Here is a 22,873-nt window from a genome sequence, read left to right as displayed (position 1 = left end):
AAATTAAATAAAACCTTTGACACCTGTTTAGCAATCGTAAAAACTAAATAAATCAATAAAAAACACCCACTGACATGAATAAAGAAACACCGTTCGGAGTGATCACGTGTCAAACAAACTAAAAGTAAAAAAACTAAAAACTACAACAAGTAAAATGAAATAAAAACGGAATCAATTATTAAACAATGCAAACATAGACCAATTGGAGTTCAACGAATCGTTGATCCTGAAGACATGGATCAGCATGTTCAGGTCGTTTGATTAGGGTCAGAGCTGAAATTTACAGGAGAGTGGATGTGGTGGATCTTATTTGAGGATTCCTGACGAGGAAAAGGCAAATACGGATTTTGTAGTCAGGCACCGAGAGGAAACAAATGGGGCTCTAATGTCGAAGGACTTGTAAAGCGGCCGTGCCTAGGATTTCTTTAAACGAATAAATAATTAGCTCTTCGGCTGATTCTTGAATTTCTTAAATCATTTGTTTATTTATTTATTTTTCCCGGTGCAGTTTGCATTCAAGCGTTGGACTGACAAACAAGACTGGCAACCTCTCAAGTCGAAGAGAAAGGGCCCGAGTTGCAAAGGAACGTGCAGCTCTCAAAGAGGTCGCTGAAGAGAGAGAAGAAGGTCTGTCTATCGCTCCTGGAGGAGAAAGCAAGAATGACGACGTTGAGCTGTCCTCCGTCACAGCGACAAGAAGCAGAAAGGCGGCACAGAGAAGGGGCAAAGCAAAGCAGCAGCAAATGTAAAGGGTAAAGGAGCGAGCCAAAAGAGTCGGCCCTGGAGAAGAGCGCCGCTGACTGGTGAAGGAAAGCAAAGCTTACAGCACCTGGTATTCCCAGGCGGTCTCCCATCCAGAAGTACTAACCAGGCCCGCCTCCCTGCTTAGCTTCCGAGATCGGACGAGATCGGGCGTGCTCAGGGGTGGTATGGCCGTGAAGCGAAAAGCAGCTCCCGCGAATGCGAAGCTATTTAAAGAAGGCACCGGCAGCAGGCCAAAGACGCACACCAGCTTTTCCACTCCACTCTTTTCATGTCTTCTGCAACTCTTCGACATTGTCTGCCCGAGAAAAGGCGCCCCACCGGCAAATCTTGGCGGAGCGCCGCGCTTACGCCGCCCCTCACCACGCCAAAACAACACGTCCATTTCCTTCTTTTCACGCCTTCGTCCCTACATCAATGCCTTCCTTCCTTAATAAATCAACTCACATTAATTCAGTTGGAAGACAAACATCGCTGGACGCCAGCGAGCCACACTGAGTGCAAGTAAACGCAAGTCTATTTCTCAACGATATCAAATTAATTCAGGCACCTTTTATTTACATTTCAACCATATCCTGTCAAAGCACTCAACGCTTATACAATTCGGAGCACAGAGTGTCAGTAATGTACAACCACCACGATGAACACTCCATTTTCAGCTAAAGGCGATCAAAACACCCATCGACATGAACAAAGAAACGTCGTTCGGAGCGATCACCTGGCAAACAAACTAAAACTTCTAAAAGTTCTTTCACACGAACAAAATTAAATAAAACCTTTGACACCTGTTTAGCAATCAAAAACTAAATAAATCAATAAAAACACCCACTGACATGAATAAAGAAACACCGCTCGGAGTGATCACGTGTCAAACAAACTAAAAGTAAAAAAAAAAAACTAAAACTACAACAAGTAAAATGAAATAAAACGGAATCAATTATTAAACAATGCAAACATAGACCAATTGAGTTCAACGAATCGTTGATCCTGAAGACATGGATCAGCATGTTCAGGTCGTTTGATTAGGGTCAGAGCTGAAATTTACAGGAGAGTGGATGTGGTGGATCTTATTTGAGGATTCCTGACGCAGGAAAAGGCAAATACGGATTTTGTAGTCAGGCACCCCGAGAGGAAACAAATGGGGGCCTAATGTCAAGGACCCAAAGCGCAGGAAAATCAGACCATACTTATCAGAACACGCCACACAGATCCTCGTCCAGGCACTAGTCCTGAGCAGACTGGATTACTGCAACGCCCTCCTTGCTGGCCTCCCAGCCTCTACAACCAGACCTCTTCAGATGGTCCAGAATGCAGCGGCTAGGGTGGTCTTTCAACGAACCAAGGAGGGCCCACGCCACACCCTCTTCATTAGTTTACACTGGCTTCCTATAGATGCCCGTGATCAAATTCAAATCCCTGATGCTGGCCTACAGGACAATCACAGGCCCGCTCCTCGCACTTACACTCACTAATTGAATCATGTTCCCTCCAGGTGCCTACGCTCTGCAAACGAAAGGCGCCTTGCAGTGCCTTCACAAAAAGGTGCAAAATCACTCTCTGCGCACCTTCACCTGGTCTGTTCCTCGCTGGTGGAACGATCTGCCCATTACCACTAGGGCAGCAGAGTCACTAGCAGTCTTCAAAACCAACTCAAAACTCATCTTTTTCGCTTGCACTTGACCCAACATTGATAGCACTCTCTTCTTCTTCTTCTTCTCCTGCTCCTTCCTATCCTTTATTGTTTAAAAAAAAAAAAAAAAAAAAAAAAAAAGCCTTGTGTCTGCGTTAGGTAAGACAAGACCCCACTCAAGAGCACTTATGCACTACTGCCCTTTTGCTGATATTAATTTGCTTCTATATGCCTACCTCATTTGTACGTCGCTTTGGATAAAGGCGTCTGCTAAATGACTAAATGTAAATGTAAATGCAAAGCACTCAACGCTATACAATTCGGAGCACAGAGTGTCAGTAATGTACAACCACCACGATGAACACTCCATTTCCAGCTAAAGGCGATCAAAACACCCATCGACATGAACAAAGAAACGTCGTTCGGAGCGATCACCTGGCAAACAAACTAAAACTTCTAAAAGTTCTTTCACACGAACAAAATTAAATAAAACCTTTGACACCTGTTTAGCAATCGTAAAAACTAAATAAATCAATAAAAAACACCCACTGACATGAATAAAGAAACACCGCTCGGAGTGATCACGTGTCAAACAAACTAAAAGTAAAAAAACTAAAAACTACAACAAGTAAAATGAAATAAAAACGGAATCAATTATTAAACAATGCAAACATAGACCAATTGAGTTCAACGAATCGCTGATCCTGAAGACATGGATCAGCATGTTCAGGTCGCTTGATTAGGTCAGAGCTGAAATTTACAGGAGAGTGGATGTGGTGGATCTTATTTGAGGATTCCTGACGCAGGAAAAGGCAAATACGGATTTTGTAGTCAGGCACCCTGAGAGGAAACAAATGGGGGCCTAATGTCGAAGGACTTAAAGCGTGTCGTGTTTAGGATTTCTTTAAACGAATAAATAATTAGCTCTTCGTTGATTCTTGAATTTCTTAAATCATTTGTTTATTTATTTATTTTTTCCCCGGTGCAGTTTGCATTCAAGCCGTTGGACTGACAAACAAGACTGGCAACCTCTCAAGTCAAGAGAAGGGCCCGAGTTGCAAAGGAACGTGCAGCTCTAAAGAGGTCGCTGAAGAGAGAGAGAAGGTCTGTCTATCGCTCCCTGGAGGAGAAAGCAAGAATGACGACGTTGAGCTGTCCTCCGTCACAGCGACGAAGCAGAAAGGCGGCACAGAGAAGGGCAAAGCAAAGCAGCAGCAAATGTAAAAGGGTAAAGGAGCGAGCCAAAAGAGTCGGCCCTGGAGAAGAGCGCCGCTGACTGGTGAAGGAAAAGCAAAAGCTTACAGCACCTGGTATTCCCAGGCGGTCTCCCATCCAAGTACTAACCAGGCCCGCCCCTGCTTAGCTTCCGAGATCGGACGAGATCGGGCGTGCTCAGGGTGGTATGGTCAGAAGCTAAAGCAGCCCGCGAATGCGAGCTATTTAAAGAAGGCACCGCAGCAGGCCAAAGACGCACACCAGCTTTTCCACTCCACTCTTTTCATGTCTTCTGCAACTCTTCGACATTGTCTGCCCGAGAAAAAGGCGCCCCACCGGCAAACTTGGCCGGAGCGCGCGTTTACGCCGCCCTCACCACGCCAAAACAACACGCCCATTTCCCCTTCTTTTTCACGCCTTCGTCCCCTACATCAATGCCTTCCTTCCTTAATAAATCAACTCACTTTAATTCAGTTGAAGACAAACATCGCTGACGCTGCGAGCCACACTGAGTGCAAGTAAACGCAAGTCTATTTCTCAACGATATCAAATTAATCAGGCACCTTTATTTACATTTCAACCATATCCTGTCAAAGCACTCAACGCTATACAATTCGGAGCACAGAGTGTCAGTAATGTACAACCACCACGATGAACACTCCATTTCAGCTAAAGGCGATCAAAACACCCATCGACATGAACAAAGAAACGCTGCTCGGAGCGATCACCTGGCAAACAAACTAAAACTTCTAAAAGTTCTTTCACACGAACAAAATTAAATAAAACCTTTGACACCTGTTTAGCAATCGTGAAAAACTAAATAAATCAATAAAAACACCCACTGACATGAATAAAGAAACACCGCTCGGAGTGATCACGTGTCAAACAAACTAAAAGTAAAAAAAAACTAAAAACTACAACAAGTAAAATGAAATAAAAACGGAATCAATTATTAAACAATGCAAACATAGACCAATTGAGTTCAACGAATCGTTGATCCTGAAGACATGGATCAGCATGTTCAGGTCGTTTGATTAGGTCAGAGCTGAAATTTACAGGAGAGTGGATGTGGTGGATCTTATTTGAGGATTCCTGACGAGGAAAAGGCAAACACGGATTTTGTAGTCAGGCACCCCGAGAGAGGAAACAAATGGGGCCTAATGTCGAAGGACTTAAAGGCAGGAAAATCAGACCATACTTATCAGAACACGCCACACAGATCCTCGCCCAGGCACTAGTCCCTGAGCAGACTGGATTACTGCAACGCCTCTCCTTGCTGGCCTCCCAGCCTCTACAACCAGACCTCTTCAGATGGTCCAGAATGCAGCGGCTAGGGTGGTCTTCAACGAACCAAGGAGGGCCCACGCCACACCCCCTCTTCATTAGTTTACACTGGCTTCCTATAGATGCCCGCATCAAATTCAAATCCCTGATGCTGGCCTACAGGACAATCACAGGCTCCGCCTCCCTCGCACTTACACTCACTAATTGAATCATATGTTCCCTCCAGGTGCCTACGCCTGCAAACGAAAGGCGCCTTGCAGTGCCTTCACAAAAAGGTGCAAAATCACTCTTGCGCACCTTCACCTGGTCTGTTCCTCGCTGGTGGAACGATCTGCCCATTACCACTAGGGCAGCAGAGTCACTAGCAGTCTTCAAAACCAACTCAAAACTCATCTTTTCGCTTGCACTTGACCCAACATTGATAGCACTCTCTTCTTTCTTCTTCTTCTTCTCCTGCTCCTTCCTATCCTTTTATTGTTTAAAAAAAAAAAAAAAGCCTTGTGTCTGCTTGTGTCTGCGTTAGGTAAGACAAGACCCCACTCAAGAGCACTTATGCACTACTGCCCTTTGCTGATATTAATTTGCTTTATATGCCTACCTCATTTGTACGTCGCTTGGATAAAGGCGTCTGCTAAATGACTAAATGTAAATGTAAATGCAAAGCACTCAACGCTATACAATTCGGAGCACAGAGTGTCAGTAATGTACAACCACCACGATGAACACTCCATTTCCAGCTAAAGGCGATCAAAACACCCATCGACATGAACAAAGAAACGCTGCTCGAGCGATCACCTGGCAAACAAACTAAAACTTCTAAAAGTTCTTTCACACGAACAAAATTAAATAAAACCTTTGACACCTGTTTAGCAATCGTAAAAACTAAATAAATCAATAAAAACACCCACTGACATGAATAAAGAAACACCGCTCGAGTGATCACGTGTCAAACAAACTAAAAGTAAAAAAAAAACTAAAAACTACAACAAGTAAAATGAAATAAAAACGGAATCAATTATTAAACAATGCAAACATAGACCAATTGAGTTCAACGAATCGTTGATCCTGAAGACATGGATCAGCATGTTCAGGTCGTTTGATTAGGTCAGAGCTGAAATTTACAGGAGAGTGGATGTGGTGGATCTTATTTGAGGATTCCTGACGAGGAAAAGGCAAATACGGATTTTGTAGTCAGGCACCCAGAGAGGAAACAAATGGGGGCCTAATGTCGAAGGACTTAAAGCGCCGTGCTTCAGGATTTCTTTAAACTAATAAATAATTAGCTCTTCGTTGATTCTGAATTTCTTAAATCATTTGTTTATTTATTTATTTTTTCCCCGGTGCAGTTTGTATTCAAGCCGTTGGACTGACAAACAAGACTGGCAACCCTCAAGTCGAAGAGAAGGGCCCGAGTTGCAAAGGAACGTGCAGCTCTAAAGAGGTCGCTGTAGAGAGAGAGAAGGTCTGTCTATCGCTCCCTGGAGGAGAAAGCAAGAATGACGACGTTGAGCTGTCCTCCGTCACAGCGACGAAGCAGAAAGGCGGCACAGAGAAGGGCAAAGCAAAGCAGCAGCAAATGTAAAAGGGTAAAGGAGCGAGCCAAAAGAGTCGGCCCCTGGAGAAGAGCGCCGCTGACTGGTGAAGGAAAAGCAAAGCTTACAGCACCTGGTATTCCCAGGCGGTCTCCCATCCAAGTACTAACCAGGCCCGCCCCTGCTTAGCTTCCGAGATCGGACGAGATCGGGCGTGCTCAGGTGGTATGGCTGCAGAAGCAAAGCAGCCCGCGAATGCGAGCTATTTAAAGAAGGCACCGCAGCAGGCCAAAGACGCACACCAGCTTTTCCACTCCACTCTTTTCATGTCTTCTGCAACTCTTCGACATTGTCTGCCCGAGAAAAAGGCGCCCCACCGGCAAACTTGGCCGGAGCGCGGCGTTTACGCCGCCCCTCACCACGCCAAAACAACACGCCCATTTCCCTTCTTTTTCACGCCTTCGTCCCTACATCAATGCCTTCCTTCCTTAATAAATCAACTCACATTAATTCAGTTGGAAGACAAACACGCTGACGCCATGAGCCACACTGAGTGCAAGTAAACGCAAGTCTATTTCTCAACGATATCAAATTAATCAGGCACCTTTATTTACATTTCAACCATATCCTGTCAAAGCACTCAACGCTATACAATTCGGAGCACAGAGTGTCAGTAATGTACAACCACCACGATGAACACTCCATTTCAGCCAAAGGCGATCAAAACACCCATCGACATGAACAAAGAAACGTCGCTCGGAGCGATCACCTGGCAAACAAACTAAAACTTCTAAAAGTTCTTTCACACGAACAAAATTAAATAAAACCTTTGACACCTGTTTAGCAATCGTAAAAACTAAATAAATCAATAAAAAACACCCACTGACATGAATAAAGAAACACCGCTCGAGTGATCACGTGTCAAACAAACTAAAAGTAAAAAAAAAACTAAAAACTACAACAAGTAAAATGAAATAAAAACGGAATCAATTATTAAACAATGCAAACATAGACCAATTGAGTTCAACGAATCGTTGATCCTGAAGACATGGATCAGCATGTTCAGGTCGTTTGATTAGGGTCAGAGCTGAAATTTACAGGAGAGTGGATGTGGTGGATCTTATTTGAGGATTCCTGACGCAGGAAAAGGCAAATACGGATTTTGTAGTCAGGCACCCCGAGAGGAAACAAATGGGGGCCTAATGTCGAAGGACTTAAAGCGGCAGGAAAATCAGACCATACTTATCAGAACACGCTACACAGATCCTCGTCCAGGCACTAGTCCTGAGCAGACTGGATTACTGCAACGCCTCCTTGCTGGCCTCCCAGCCTCTACAACCAGACCTCTTCAGATGGTCCAGAATGCAGCGGCTAGGGTGGTCTTCAACGAACCAAGGAGGGCCCACGCTACACCCCCTCTTCATTAGTTTACACTGGCTTCCTATAGATGCCCGCATCAAATTCAAATCCCTGATGCTGGCCTACAGGACAATCACAGGCTCCGCCTCCTCGCACTTACACTCACTAATTGAATCATATGTTCCTCCAGGTGCCTACGCTCTGCAAACTAAAGGCGCCTTTGCAGTGCCTTCACAAAAAGGTGCAAAATCACTCTTGCGCACCTTCACCTGGTCTGTTCCTCGCTGGTGGAACGATCTGCCCATTACCACTAGGGCAGCAGAGTCACTAGCAGTCTTCAAAACCAACTCAAAACTCATCTTTTCGTTTGCACTTGACCCAACATTGATAGCACTCTCTTCTTCTTCTTCTTCTCCTGCTCCTTCCTATCCTTTTATTGTTTAAAAAAAAAAAAAAAAAAAAAAAAAAAAAAAAAAAAAGCCTTGTGTCTGCGTTAGGTAAGACAAGACCCCACTCAAGAGCACTTATGCACTACTGCCCTTTGCTGATATTAATTTGCTTCTATATGCCTACCTCATTTGTACGTCGCTTGGATAAAGGCGCTGCTAAATGACTAAATGTAAATGTAAATGCAAAGCACTCAACGCTATACAATTCGGAGCACAGAGTGTCAGTAATGTACAACCACCACGATGAACACTCCATTTCCAGCTAAAGGCGATCAAAACACCCATCGACATGAACAAAGAAACGCTGCTCGAGCGATCACCTGGCAAACAAACTAAAACTTCTAAAAGTTCTTTCACACGAACAAAATTAAATAAAACCTTTGACACCTGTTTAGCAATCGTAAAAACTAAATAAATCAATAAAAACACCCACTGACATGAATAAAGAAACACCGCTCGAGTGATCACGTGTCAAACAAACTAAAAGTAAAAAAACTAAAAACTACAACAAGTAAAATGAAATAAAAACGGAATCAATTATTAAACAATGCAAACATAGACCAATTGAGTTCAACGAATCGTTGATCCTGAAGACATGGATCAGCATGTTCAGGTCGTTTGATTAGGTCAGAGCTGAAATTTACAGGAGAGTGGATGTGGTGGATCTTATTTGAGGATTCTGACGAGGAAAAGGCAAACACGGATTTTGTAGTCAGGCACCCCGAGAGGAAACAAATGGGGGCCTAATGTCAAGGACTTAAAGCGGCCGTGTTTAGATTTCTTTTAAACGAATAAATAATTAGCTCTTCGGTTGATTCTGAATTTTTAAATCATTTGTTTATTTATTTATTTTTTCCCGGTGCAGTTTGTATTCAAGCGTGTGGACTGACAAACAAGACTGGCAACCTCTCAAGTCGAAGAGAAGGGCCCGAGTTGCAAAGGAACGTGCAGCTCTAAAGAGGTCGCTGAAGAGAGAGAGAGAAGGTCTGTCTATCGCTCCTGGAGGAGAAAGCAAGAATGACGACGTTGAGCTGTCCTCCGTCACAGCGACGAAGCAGAAAGGCGGCACAGAGAAGGGCAAAGCAAAGCAGCAGCAAATGTAAAAGGGTAAAGGAGCGAGCCAAAAGAGTCGGCCCTGGAGAAGAGCGCCGCTGACTGGTGAAGGAAAAGCAAAAGCTTACAGCACCTGGTATTCCCAGGCGGTCTCCCATCCAAGTACTAACCAGGCCCGCCCCTGCTTAGCTTCCGAGATCGGACGAGATCGGGCGTGCTCAGGTGGTATGGCTGTAAGCGAAAGCAGTCCGCGAATGCGAGCTATTTAAAGAAGGCACCGGCAGCAGGCCAAAGACGCACACCAGCTTTTCCACTCCACTCTTTTCATGTCTTCTGCAACTCTTCGACATTGTCTGCCCGAGAAAAAGGCGCCCCACCGGCAAACTTGGCCGGAGCGCGGCGTTTACGCCGCCCCTCACCACGCCAAAACAACACGTCCATTTCCTTCTTTTTCACGCCTTCGTCCCTACATCAATGCCTTCCTTCCTTAATAAATCAACTCACTTTAATTCAGTTGGAAGACAAACATCGCTGACGCTGCGAGCCACACTGAGTGCAAGTAAACGCAAGTCTATTTCTCAACGATATCAAATTAATCAGGCACCTTTATTTACATTTCAACCATATCCTGTCAAAGCACTCAACGCTATACAATTCGGAGCACAGAGTGTCAGTAATGTACAACCACCACGATGAACACTCCATTTCCAGCTAAAGGCGATCAAAACACCCATCGACATGAACAAAGAAACGCTGCTCGAGCGATCACCTGGCAAACAAACTAAAACTTCTAAAAGTTCTTTCACACGAACAAAATTAAATAAAACCTTTGACACCTGTTTAGCAATCGTAAAAACTAAATAAATCAATAAAAACACCCACTGACATGAATAAAGAAACACCGCTCGAGTGATCACGTGTCAAACAAACTAAAAGTAAAAAAAAAAACTAAAAACTACAACAAGTAAAATGAAATAAAACGGAATCAATTATTAAACAATGCAAACATAGACCAATTGAGTTCAACGAATCGTTGATCCTGAAGACATGGATCAGCATGTTCAGGTCGCTTGATTAGGTCAGAGCTGAAATTTACAGGAGAGTGGATGTGGTGGATCTTATTTGAGGATTCCTGACGCAGGAAAAGGCAAATACGGATTTTGTAGTCAGGCACCCCGAGAGGAAACAAATGGGGGCCTAATGTCAAGGACTTAAAGCGGCAGGAAAATCAGACCATACTTATCAGAACACGCTTACACAGATCCTCGCCCAGGCACTAGTCCTGAGCAGACTGGATTACTGCAACGCCTCCTTGTTGGCCTCCCAGCCCTCTACAACCAGACCTCTTCAGATGGTCCAGAATGCAGCGGCTAGGTGGTCTTCAACGAAACCAAGGAGGGCCCACGCCACACCCCTCTTCATTAGTTTACACTGGCTTCCTATAGATGCCCGCATCAAATTCAAATCCCTGATGCTGGCCTACAGGACAATCACAGGCTCCGCCCCCTCGCACTTACACTCACTAATTGAATCATATGTTCCCTCCAGGTGCCTACGCTCTGCAAACGAAAGGCGCCTTGCAGTGCCTTCACAAAAAGGTGCAAAATCACTCTTGCGCACCTTCACCTGGTCTGTTCCTCGCTGGTGGAACGATCTGCCCATTACCACTAGGGCAGCAGAGTCACTAGCAGTCTTCAAAACCAACTCAAAACTCATCTTTTCGTTTGCACTTGACCCAACATTGATAGCACTCTCTTCTTCTTCTTCTTCTCCTGCTCCTTCCTATCCTTTTATTGTTTAAAAAAAAAAAAAAAAAAAAAAAAAAAAAAAGCCTTGTGTCATGTTAGGTAAGACAAGACCCCACTCAAGAGCACTTATGCACTACTGCCCTTTGCTGATATTAATTTGCTTCTATATGCCTACCTCATTTGTACGTCGCTTGGATAAAGGCGTCTGCTAAATGACTAAATGTAAATGTAAATGCAAAGCACTCAACGCTATACAATTCCGGAGCACAGAGTGTCAGTAATGTACAACCACCACGATGAACACTCCATTTCCAGCTAAAGGCGATCAAAACACCCATCGACATGAACAAAGAAACGTCGCTCGAGCGATCACCTGGCAAACAAACTAAAACTTCTAAAAGTTCTTTCACACGAACAAAATTAAATAAAACCTTTGACACCTGTTTAGCAATCGTAAAAACTAAATAAATCAATAAAAACACCCACTGACATGAATAAAGAAACACCGCTCGAGTGATCACGTGTCAAACAAACTAAAAGTAAAAAAAAACTAAAAACTACAACAAGTAAAATGAAATAAAAACGGAATCAATTATTAAACAATGCAAACATAGACCAATTGAGTTCAACGAATCGTTGATCCTGAAGACATGGATCAGCATGTTCAGGTCGTTTGATTAGGGTCAGAGCTGAAATTTACAGGAGAGTGGATGTGGTGGATCTTATTTGAGGATTCCTGACGCAGGAAAAGGCAAATACGGATTTTGTAGTCAGGCACCCGAGAGGAAACAAATGGGGGCCTAATGTCAAGGACTTAAAGCGGCCGTGTTTAGGATTTCTTTAAACGAATAAATAATTAGCTCTTCGGTTGATTCTTGAATTTCTTAAATCATTTGTTTATTTATTTATTTTTTCCCGGTGCAGTTTGCATTCAAGCGGTTGGACTGACAAACAAGACTGGCAACCTCTCAAGTCGAAGAGAAGGGCCCGAGTTGCAAAGGAACGTGCAGCTCTAAAGAGGTCGCTGAGAGAGAGAGAAGGTCTGTCTATCGCTCCCTGGAGGAGAAAGCAAGAATGACGACGTTGAGCTGTCCTCCGTCACAGCGACGAAGCAGAAAGGCGGCACAGAGAAGGGCAAAGCAAAGCAGCAGCAAATGTAAAGGGTAAAGGAGCGAGCCAAAAGAGTCGGCCCCTGGAGAAGAGCGCTCGCTGACTGGTGAAGGAAAAGCAAAAGCTTACAGCACCTGGTATTCCCAGGCGGTCTCCCATCCAAGTACTAACCAGGCCCGCCCCCTGCTTAGCTTCTGAGATCGGACGAGATCGGGCGTGCTCAGGTGGTATGGCTGTAGCGAAAGCAGCCCGCGAATGCGAGCTATTTAAAGAAGGCACCGGCAGCAGGCCAAAGACGCACACCAGCTTTTCCACTCCACTCTTTTCATGTCTTCTGCAACTCTTCGACATTGTCTGCCCGAGAAAAAGGCGCCCCACCGGCAAACTTGGCCGGAGCGCGGCGTTTACGCCGCCCCTCACCACGCCAAAACAACACGTCCATTTCCCCTTCTTTTTCACGCCTTCGTCCCTACATCAATGCCTTCCTTCCTTAATAAATCAACTCACATTAATTCAGTTGGAAGACAAACATCGCTGACGCTGCGAGCCACACTGAGTGCAAGTAAACGCAAGTCTATTTCTCAACGATATCAAATTAATCAGGCACCTTTATTTACATTTCAACCATATCCTGTCAAAGCACTCAACGCTATACAATTCGGAGCACAGAGTGTCAGTAATGTACAACCACCACGATGAACACTCCATTTCCAGCTAAAGGCGATCAAAACACCCATCGACATGAACAAAGAAACGCTGCTCGAGCGATCACCTGGCAAACAAACTAAAACTTCTAAAAGTTCTTTCACACGAACAAAATTAAATAAAACCTTTGACACCTGTTTAGCAATCGTAAAAACTAAATAAATCAATAAAAAACACCCACTGACATGAATAAAGAAACACCGTTCGGAGTGATCACGTGTCAAACAAACTAAAAGTAAAAAAAAAAACTAAAAACTACAACAAGTAAAATGAAATAAAACGGAATCAATTATTAAACAATGCAAACATAGACCAATTGAGTTCAATGAATCGTTGATCCTGAAGACATGGATCAGCATGTTCAGGTCGTTTGATTAGGGTCAGAGCTGAAATTTACAGGAGAGTGGATGTGGTGGATCTTATTTGAGGATTCCTGACGCAGGAAAAGGCAAATACGGATTTTGTAGTCAGGCACCCCGAGAGGAAACAAATGGGGGCCTAATGTCGAAGGACTTAAAGCGGCCGTGCCTAGGATTTCTTTAAACGAATAAATAATTAGCTCTTCGGTTGATTCTTGAATTTCTTAAATCATTTGTTTATTTATTTATTTTTTCCCCGGTGCAGTTTGCATTCAAGCGGTTGGACTGACAAACAAGACTGGCAACCTCTCAAGTCGAAGAGAAGGGCCCGAGTTGCAAAGGAACGTGCAGCTCTAAAGAGGTCGCTGTAGAGAGAGAGAAGGTCTGTCTATCGCTCCCTGGAGGAGAAAGCAAGAATGACGACGTTGAGCTGTCCTCCGTCACAGCGACGAAGCAGAAAGGCGGCACAGAGAAGGGCAAAGCAAAGCAGCAGCAAATGTAAAAGGGTAAAGGAGCGAGCCAAAAGAGTCGGCCCTGGAGAAGAGCGCTCGCTGACTGGTGAAGGAAAAGCAAAGCTTACAGCACCTGGTATTCCCAGGCGGTCTCCCATCCAAGTACTAACCAGGCCCGCCCCTGCTTAGCTTCGAGATCGAGATCGGACGAGATCGGGCGTGCTCAGGTGGTATGGCCGTAAGCGAAAGCAGCCCGCGAATGCGAGCTATTTAAAGAAGGCACCGGCAGCAGGCCAAAGACGCACACCAGCTTTTCCACTCCACTCTTTTCATGTCTTCTGCAACTCTTCGACATTGTCTGCCCGAGAAAAAGGCGCCCCACCGCAAACTTGGCGGAGCGCGGCGTTTACGCCGCCCTCACCACGCCAAAACAACACGTCCATTTCCCCTTCTTTTCACGCCTTCGTCCCTACATCAATGCCTTCCTTCCTTAATAAATCAACTCACATTAATTCAGTTGGAAGACAAACATCGCTGACGCCATGAGCCACACTGAGTGCAAGTAAACGCAAGTCTATTTCTCAACGATATCAAATTAATCAGGCACCTTTATTTACATTTCAACCATATCCTGTCAAAGCACTCAACGCTATACAATTCGGAGCACAGAGTGTCAGTAATGTACAACCACCACGATGAACACTCCATTTCCAGCCAAAGGCGATCAAAACACCCATCGACATGAACAAAGAAACGCTGCTCGGAGCGATCACCTGGCAAACAAACTAAAACTTCTAAAAGTTCTTTCACACGAACAAAATTAAATAAAACCTTTGACACCTGTTTAGCAATCGTAAAAACTAAATAAATCAATAAAAAACACCCACTGACATGAATAAAGAAACACCGTTCGGAGTGATCACGTGTCAAACAAACTAAAAGTAAAAAAACTAAAAAAAACTACAACAAGTAAAATGAAATAAAAACGGAATCAATTATTAAACAATGCAAACATAGACCAATTGAGTTCAACGAATCGTTGATCCTGAAGACATGGATCAGCATGTTCAGGTCGTTTGATTAGGTCAGAGCTGAAATTTACAGGAGAGTGGATGTGGTGGATCTTATTTGAGGATTCCTGACGCAGGAAAAGGCAAATACGGATTTTGTAGTCAGGCACCCCGAGAGGAAACAAATGGGGGCCTAATGTCGAAGGACTTAAAGCGGCAGGAAAATCAGACCATACTTATCAGAACACGCTACACAGATCCTCGTCCAGGCACTAGTCCTGAGCAGACTGGATTACTGCAACGCCCTCCTTGCTGGCCTCCCAGCCTCTACAACCAGACCTCTTCAGATGGTCCAGAATGCAGCGGCTAGGGTGGTCTTCAACGAACCAAGGAGGGCCCACGTCACACCCCTCTTCATTAGTTTACACTGGCTTCCTATAGATGCCCGCATCAAATTCAAATCCCTGATGCTGGCCTACAGGACAATCACAGGCTCCGCTCCCTCGTACTTACACTCACTAATTGAATCATATGTTCCTCCAGGTGCCTACGCTCTGCAAACGAAAGGCGCTCTTGCAGTGCCTTCACAAAAAGGTGCAAAATCACTCTTGCGCACCTTCACCTGGTCTGTTCTCGCTGGTGGAACGATCTGCCCATTACCACTAGGGCAGCAGAGTCACTAGCAGTCTTCAAAACCAACTCAAAACTCATCTTTTTCGCTTTTTGCACTTGACCCAACATTGATAGCACTCTCTTCTTCTTCTTCTTCTCCTGCTCCTTCCTATCCTTTTATTGTTTAAAAAAAAAAAAAAAAAAAAAAAAAGCCTTGTGTCTGGCGTTAGGTAAGACAAGACCCCACTCAAGAGCACTTATGCACTACTGCCCTTTGCTGATATTAATTTGCTTCTATATGCCTACTCTCATTTGTACGTCGCTTGGATAAAGGCGTCTGCTAAATGACTAAATGTAAATGTAAATGCAAAGCACTCAACGCTATACAATTCGGAGCACAGAGTGTCAGTAATGTACAACCACCACGATGAACACTCCATTTCCAGCTAAAGGCGATCAAAACACCCATCGACATGAACAAAGAAACGCTGCTCGGAGCGATCACCTGGCAAACAAACTAAAACTTCTAAAAGTTCTTTTTCACACGAACAAAATTAAATAAAACCTTTGACACCTGTTTAGCAATCGTAAAAACTAAATAAATCAATAAAAACACCCACTGACATGAATAAAGAAACACCGCTCGAGTGATCACGTGTCAAACAAACTAAAAGTAAAAAAACTAAAAACTACAACAAGTAAAATGAAATAAAAACGGAATCAATTATTAAACAATGCAAACATAGACCAATTGAGTTCAACGAATCGTTGATCCTGAAGACATGGATCAGCATGTTCAGGTCGTTTGATTAGGGTCAGAGCTGAAATTTACAGGAGAGTGGATGTGGTGGATCTTATTTGAGGATTCCTGACGAGGAAAAGGCAAATACGGATTTTGTAGTCAGGCACCCCGAGAGGAAACAAATGGGGGCCTAATGTCGAAGGACTTAAAGCGGCCGTGCCTAGGATTTCTTTAAACGAATAAATAATTAGCTCTTCGGTTGATTCTTGAATTTCTTAAATCATTTGTTTATTTATTTATTTTTTCCCGGTGCAGTTTGCATTCAAGCGGTTGGACTGACAAACAAGACTGGCAACCTCTCAAGTCGAAGAGAAGGGCCCGAGTTGCAAAGGAACGTGCAGCTCTAAAGAGGTCGCTGAGAGAGAGAGAGAAGGTCTGTCTATCGCTCCCTGGAGGAGAAAGCAAGAATGACGACGTTGAGCTGTCCTCCGTCACAGCGCCACGAAGCAGAAAGGCGGCACAGAGAAGGGCAAAGCAAAGCAGCAGCAAATGTAAAAGGGTAAAGGAGCGAGCCAAAAGAGTCGGCCCCTGGAGAAGAGCGCCGCTGACTGGTGAAGGAAAAGCAAAGCTTACAGCACCTGGTATTCCCAGGCGGTCTCCCATCCAAGTACTAACCAGGCCCGCCCCTGCTTAGCTTCCAAGATCGAGATCGACGAGATCGGGCGTGCTCAGGTGGTATGGCCGTAAGCGAAAGCAGCCCGCGAATGCGAGCTATTTAAAGAAGGCACCGGCAGCAGGCCAAAGACGCACACCAGCTTTTCCACTCCACTCTTTTCATGTCTTCTGCAACTCTTCGACATTGTCTGCCCGAGAAAAAGGCGCCCCACCGGCAAACTTGGCCGGAGCGCGGCGCTTACGCCGCCCTCACCACGCCAAAACAACACGTCCATTCCCCTTCTTTTCACGCCTTCGTCCCTACATCAATGCCTTCCTTCCTTAATAAATCAACTCACTTTAATTCAGTTGGAAGACAAACATCGCTGACGCTGCGAGCCACACTGAGTGCAAGTAAACGCAAGTCTATTTCTCAACGATATCAAATTAATCAGGCACCTTTATTTACATTTCAACCATATCCTGTCAAAGCACTCAACGCTATACAATTCGGAGCACAGAGTGTCAGTAATGTACAACCACCACGATGAACACTCCATTTCCAGCTAAAGGCGATCAAAACACCCATCGACATGAACAAAGAAACGTCGCTCGAGCGATCACCTGGCAAACAAACTAAAACTTCTAAAAGTTCTTTCACACGAACAAAATTAAATAAAACCTTTGACACCTGTTTAGCAATCGTAAAAACTAAATAAATCAATAAAAAACACCCACTGACATGAATAAAGAAACACCGCTCGAGTGATCACGTGTCAAACAAACTAAAAGTAAAAAAAAAAAAACTAAAAACTACAACAAGTAAAATGAAATAAAAACGGAATCAATTATTAAACAATGCAAACATAGACCAATTGAGTTCAACGAATCGTTGATCCTGAAGACATGGATCAGCATGTTCAGGTCGTTTGATTAGGGTCAGAGCTGAAATTTACAGGAGAGTGGATGTGGTGGATCTTATTTGAGGATTCCTGACGCAGGAAAAGGCAAATACGGATTTTGTAGTCAGGCACCCCGAGAGGAAACAAATGGGGGCCTAATGTCGAAGGACTTAAAGCGGCAGGAAAATCAGATTACTTTCAGAAACGCTAAATAAGATCCTCTTCCAGGTTGAGTTCTGAGCAGACTAAATCATTTGTTTATTTATTTATGCTGGCCTCCCAGCCTCTACAGTTTGTATCTGCTTCAGATGGTCAAACAAGCTGGCAAGGTGGTCTTCGAAGAGAAGGGCCCAAGGAAGGAACGTGCAGCTCTAAAGAGGTCATTGAAGAGACACTGGCTTGTCTATAGATGCCCTGGATCAAATTCAGATCCCTGATGCTGGCCTCCTCAGGACAATCACAGGCAGAAAGGCGTACAGACACTCACTAATTGAGCAGCAGCAAATGTTCCTAAAGGCGAGCAAAACGTCTGCCCCTGAGAAGAGCGTCTTGCTGGTGAAGGAAAAGCAAAGGTGCAAAATCCTGGTATTGCGCACCTTCTCCTGGTCTGTACTAACCAGGAACGATCTGCCCATTACCAGATAGACGAGAGCAGAGTCACTATGGTCTTCAAAAAGCAACTCAAAACTCAGCTATTTAAAGAAGGCACCGCAACAGGCCAAAGACGCACACTCTCTTCTTCTTCTTCTTCTCATGCTCCTTCCTATCTTTTTATTGTCTAAAAAAAAAAAAAAAAAAAAAAAAGCCTTGTGCGGAGCGTTAGCGCTTAAGACCCCACTCAAGAGCACTTATGCACTACTGCCCTTTTGCTGATATCTTTTTTTGCGCCTATATGCCTACATCAATGCCTTCCTTCCTTGGATAAGGCGTCTGCTAAATGACTAAATGTAAATGTAAATGCAAAGCACTCAACGCTATACAATTCGGAGCACAGAGTGTCAGTAATGTACAACCACCACGATGAACACTCCATTTCCAGCGAAAGGCGATCAAAACAGGCATCGACATGAACAAAGAAACGTCGTTCAGCGATCACCTGGCAAACAAACTAAAACTTATAAAAGTTCTTTCACACGAACAGAATTAAATAAAACCTTTGACACCTGTTTAGCAATCGTAAAAACTAAATAAATCAATAAAAAACACCCACTGACATGAATAAAGAAACACCGTTCGGAGTGATCACGTGTCAAACAAACTAAAAGTTAAAAAAAAACTAAAAACTACAACAAGTAAAATGAAATAAAAACGGAATCAATTATTAAACAATGCAAACATAGACCAATTGAGTTCAACGAATCGTTGATCCTGAAGACATGGATCAGCATGTTCAGGTCGTTTGATTAGGGTCAGAGCTGAAATTTACAGGAGAGTGGATGTGGTGGATCTTATTTGAGGATTCCTGACGCAGGAAAAGGCAAATATGGATTTTGTAGTCAGGCACCCGAGAGGAAACAAATGGGGGCCTAATGTCGAAGGACTTAAAGCGGCCGTGCCTAGGATTTCTTTAAACGAATAAATAATTAGCTCTTCGGTTGATTCTTGAATTTCTTAAATCATTTGTTTATTTATTTATTTTTCCCGGTGCAGTTTGCATTCAAGCGGTTGGACTGACAAACAAGACTGGCAACCTCTCAAGTCGAAGAGAAGGGCCCGAGTTGCAAAGGAACGTGCAGCTCTAAAGAGGTCGCTGTAGAGAGAGAGAGAAGGTCTGTCTATCGCTCCCTGGAGGAGAAAGCAAGAATGACGACGTTGAGCTGTCCTCCGTCACAGCGACGAAGCAGAAAGGCGGTACAGAGAAGGGCAAAGCAAAGCAGCAGCAAATGTAAAAGGGTAAAGGAGCGAGCCAAAAGAGTCGGCCCCTGGAGAAGAGCGCCGCTGACTGGTGAAGGAAAAGCAAAGCTTACAGCACCTGGTATTCCCAGGCGGTCTCCCATCCAAGTACTAACCAGGCCCGCCCCTGCTTAGCTTCCGAGATCGGACGAGATCGGGCGTGCTCAGGTGGTATGGCCGTGAAGCGAAAAGCAGCCCGCGAATGCGAGCTATTTAAAGAAGGCACCGGCAGCAGGCCAAAGACGCACACCAGCTTTTCCACTCCACTCTTTTCATGTCTTCTGCAACTCTTCGACATTGTCTGCCCGAGAAAAAGGCGCCCCACCGGCAAACTTGGCCGGAGCGCGCGCTTACGCCGCCCCTCACCACGCCAAAACAACACGCCCATTTCCCCTTCTTTTTCACGCCTTCGTCCCTACATCAATTCCTTCCTTGTGTTTGGAAAATTCTTCTGTTGTTTTCTCTCAGGTTCAGGTCTGTCAATGATGAGACTTACTTTTAAACCTAAAAATCTTAATTAGTTTAATAAAGTCAGAATAATTCAGACTGAGCTCAGGATATAGATCAACAGCATTAAAGGCATGCAGGGCAGTCCTGTATGCTCACACTACATTTCACACAATAGTTATATTCTTGTGCTTGCCTCTTCCTCCCACTCAGGGTGTCCTTCACAGAACCAGGTGCAGTTGTTTCTTCTCGACCAGTAGATGGGCTCAGCAGTCTCCATATCTTGTTTCTGTAGATAAGACATTTTGCACAGCACATACACATAATATCAAGTAGAAAAACTCAGAGCCTTTATGAGGCCTGGGTACAGTGCCTGTAAAACATAAATCCTTTAAAACATAAATCAACTCAAATTAATTCAGTTGGAAGACTAACATCGCTGTTGCTGCGAGCCACACTGAGTGCAAGTGAACGGAAGTGTATTTCTCAAAGATATCAAATTAATCAGGCACCTTTATTTACATTTCAACGATATCCTGTCAAAGCACTCAACGGTATACAATTCGGAGCACAGAGTGTCAGTAATGTACAACCACCACGATGAACACTCCATTTCCAGCTAAAGGCGATAAAAACACCCATTGACATAAACAAAGAAACGCCTGCTCGAGCGATCACGTGGCAAACAAACTAAAACTTCTAAAAGTTCTTTGACACGAACAAAATTAAATAAAATCTTTGACACGTGTTCTTAAATAGTAAAAACTACTCCCAGCTCAACGTGATCACTCCAAACTGTGTTTCATTGTTCATGTAAACGGGAGTTTTTAATCGACTTTATTTGAAATGGATTGTTCAACGTGGTTCGCCAGCAATACTGATACCCTGTTCTCCGAACTACTAAGCGAATAAGATCAAATAAAGTCCACCACATCCACTCTCCTGTAAATGGAGAGAGAAAAGGTTTGTCGGTCTGACACAGAGTGTCAGTAATATACAACGACCACGTTAAACAGTCCATTTCCAGCTAAAGGCGATAAAACACCTGTGAGGGACCGAGAGGTCAAGAAAAGGAACACCCAGGTTTACACACACAAAAAAATGGGTCTTTATTTACCCAAATCAAATAAGTCAAACTTGTCGCAACCAAAACAAGTGAAAACAACCAAACAAGAACTCACACAGGGGTAAGCTGGCCAATTACAACTCCCCAAATAAACAAAACGCACAGCTTATAAAAAGGAAAAGATAGGCCCATTACAACACAAAAAGGGGAGACACAAAAAAGTTAAATTACATTAAACACAAAAATAAATGACAACATCAAACAATACAATTCAAAATTAATACTAAAAGAAACACTAAATAGATAACTACAATTCAAAACCCCCAAACAATTAATTAAAAAAATCCTCAATTCTCTGTTTCCCCATTCCACCTTAGCCAATGGTACATCCAGGCGGAACCAATAAACAATTCCCTTGTTCCCGCCAGGACTCCATTTCCCCAAGTATTGCAACTCTCCCGTCTGCATGCTAGCCAGGCCGGTAACTTAAACTCAGAATAGAAAACAAATATTAATAACAAAATACAATGCAATCCATCTGTGTGCACTCCAAATGAAACGCGATTGTGAATGAAAGTGATGAAAAGGGTATGCAAACCAAAATAAAGTAATAATTGTTTAACAGATGCGTGTTGTGTATTGTTACTATAAACGTGATTAAGAAAATAAACCAAACAAAGAATGGAAATGATAACCTTAAATCTATATGAAATGTATAAAAGAAACTGAGTGAGCTTTGGCTACCTTAATGATCTTGTGCGGCCACATCTCGGCTGCATCCCCCCTTCAAGGATCGCACTGGTACAGCGAGAGAGGTAATCAGCTGTAACGTTGGCTTTACCAGGCACATGTTTGATCTTGAACCGAAAGGGCTTCATGGCCAGGTACCATCTTGTGATCCTTCCATTAGTATCCTTCATTTTGTCTAGCCACTTCAATGCTTTGTGATCGGTCTCCAAAATAAACTCACGGCTAAGCAGATAATATCCAGGGAATCCAGGGCCCACTTTACTGCCAAGCACTCCTTTTCCACAATCGAATAACGAACTTCTCTTGGGAACAGGTTGTGACTGATAAAAGCTACTGGACGTCGACCCTCTGATAGTCCCTGCAGTAAAACTGCTCCTATGCCCCTCTCAGAAGCATCAGTTTGCACGATGAAGGGTTGACTAAAGTCAGGATTATGAAGAACAGTATCAGTTGTCAAAGCTGTTTGGATATCCCGGAAAGCTTCTAAACTCTCCTCCGTCCACTGTAGCCGATTCGGATGATGTGCCCCTACCATGTCTGTTAAAGGAGCAGCTCTAGTAGAAAAATTTGGGATAAAGCGATGGTAAAATCCAGCCATTCCTAAGAAAGATCGCAAGTTCTTACGTGTTTGGGGCTGTGACGAGCGTCCCGAACCGCCATCAGCGTCGCCCTGGAAACCAACGAGGAGCACCTGGCCACACTCGTCACAGGCTGATCGGACCCAGCTGCTCCCCATTACCTGCGCAGCATAAGAAGACCACGCAACATGCCACATGGAGGAAGATTGTCTCCATGAATGCTGAGCCTAACTCCTCTTCTCTTGTTCCCCGCAGAGAGCAGCATATGACCGGTCAGCCTGCACAAGCACAGCACGGATCCACTGCACCAGGAGGGATAAACGAAAGAAAGAGAGCACCTCAGCACCAACCCACCCCGCTAGCCTCACTTGCACCTGTATTTCACCCGTGGTTTGCACAATAAATCCACCCTCCTTTCTTCACCCGTCACACTGGTGGAGAATGCGGACAGTTGTGTGAAGAAACACCAGCCAGTAAACTCGCCTTCACCCCCGTTCTTTTTTTTTTCTCTCTCTTTTGTCTCCCATTTAGTTTCCCCGCGTGGCGTAGCACTCCTCCCCC

General features: G+C 44.1%; 2 non-coding genes and 6 pseudogenes across 2 annotated transcripts; all 8 read right to left on the bottom strand.

Moving 5' to 3' along the window:
* Positions 1-817: 817 nt before the first annotated feature.
* On the bottom strand, positions 818-941 carry LOC122334963 (annotated as a pseudogene).
* A 2,746-nt stretch (positions 942-3,687) lies between these two features.
* On the bottom strand, positions 3,688-3,806 carry LOC122334964. Its single transcript, XR_006248864.1, has one exon. It is a non-coding gene; the product is annotated as a 5S ribosomal RNA (ribosomal RNA).
* A 2,738-nt stretch (positions 3,807-6,544) lies between these two features.
* LOC122334966 lies at positions 6,545-6,662 on the bottom strand (annotated as a pseudogene).
* A 2,743-nt stretch (positions 6,663-9,405) lies between these two features.
* On the bottom strand, positions 9,406-9,523 carry LOC122334960. The gene has a single exon (XR_006248863.1). It is a non-coding gene; the product is annotated as a 5S ribosomal RNA (ribosomal RNA).
* A 2,741-nt stretch (positions 9,524-12,264) lies between these two features.
* LOC122334962 lies at positions 12,265-12,382 on the bottom strand (annotated as a pseudogene).
* A 1,397-nt stretch (positions 12,383-13,779) lies between these two features.
* On the bottom strand, positions 13,780-13,902 carry LOC122334961 (annotated as a pseudogene).
* Positions 13,903-16,648: 2,746 nt separating this feature from the next.
* Positions 16,649-16,771, bottom strand: LOC122334967 (annotated as a pseudogene).
* A 2,767-nt stretch (positions 16,772-19,538) lies between these two features.
* On the bottom strand, positions 19,539-19,656 carry LOC122334965 (annotated as a pseudogene).
* Between the last annotated feature and the right edge of the window lie 3,217 nt (positions 19,657-22,873).

This window comes from Puntigrus tetrazona, unplaced genomic scaffold, assembly GCF_018831695.1.
Source record: "Puntigrus tetrazona isolate hp1 unplaced genomic scaffold, ASM1883169v1 S000000690, whole genome shotgun sequence".
NCBI classification, from domain to species: domain Eukaryota; kingdom Metazoa; phylum Chordata; class Actinopteri; order Cypriniformes; family Cyprinidae; genus Puntigrus; species Puntigrus tetrazona.
Note: the sequence above shows the minus strand (reverse complement) of the source record. Positions and strands in the feature narration are given on the sequence as shown.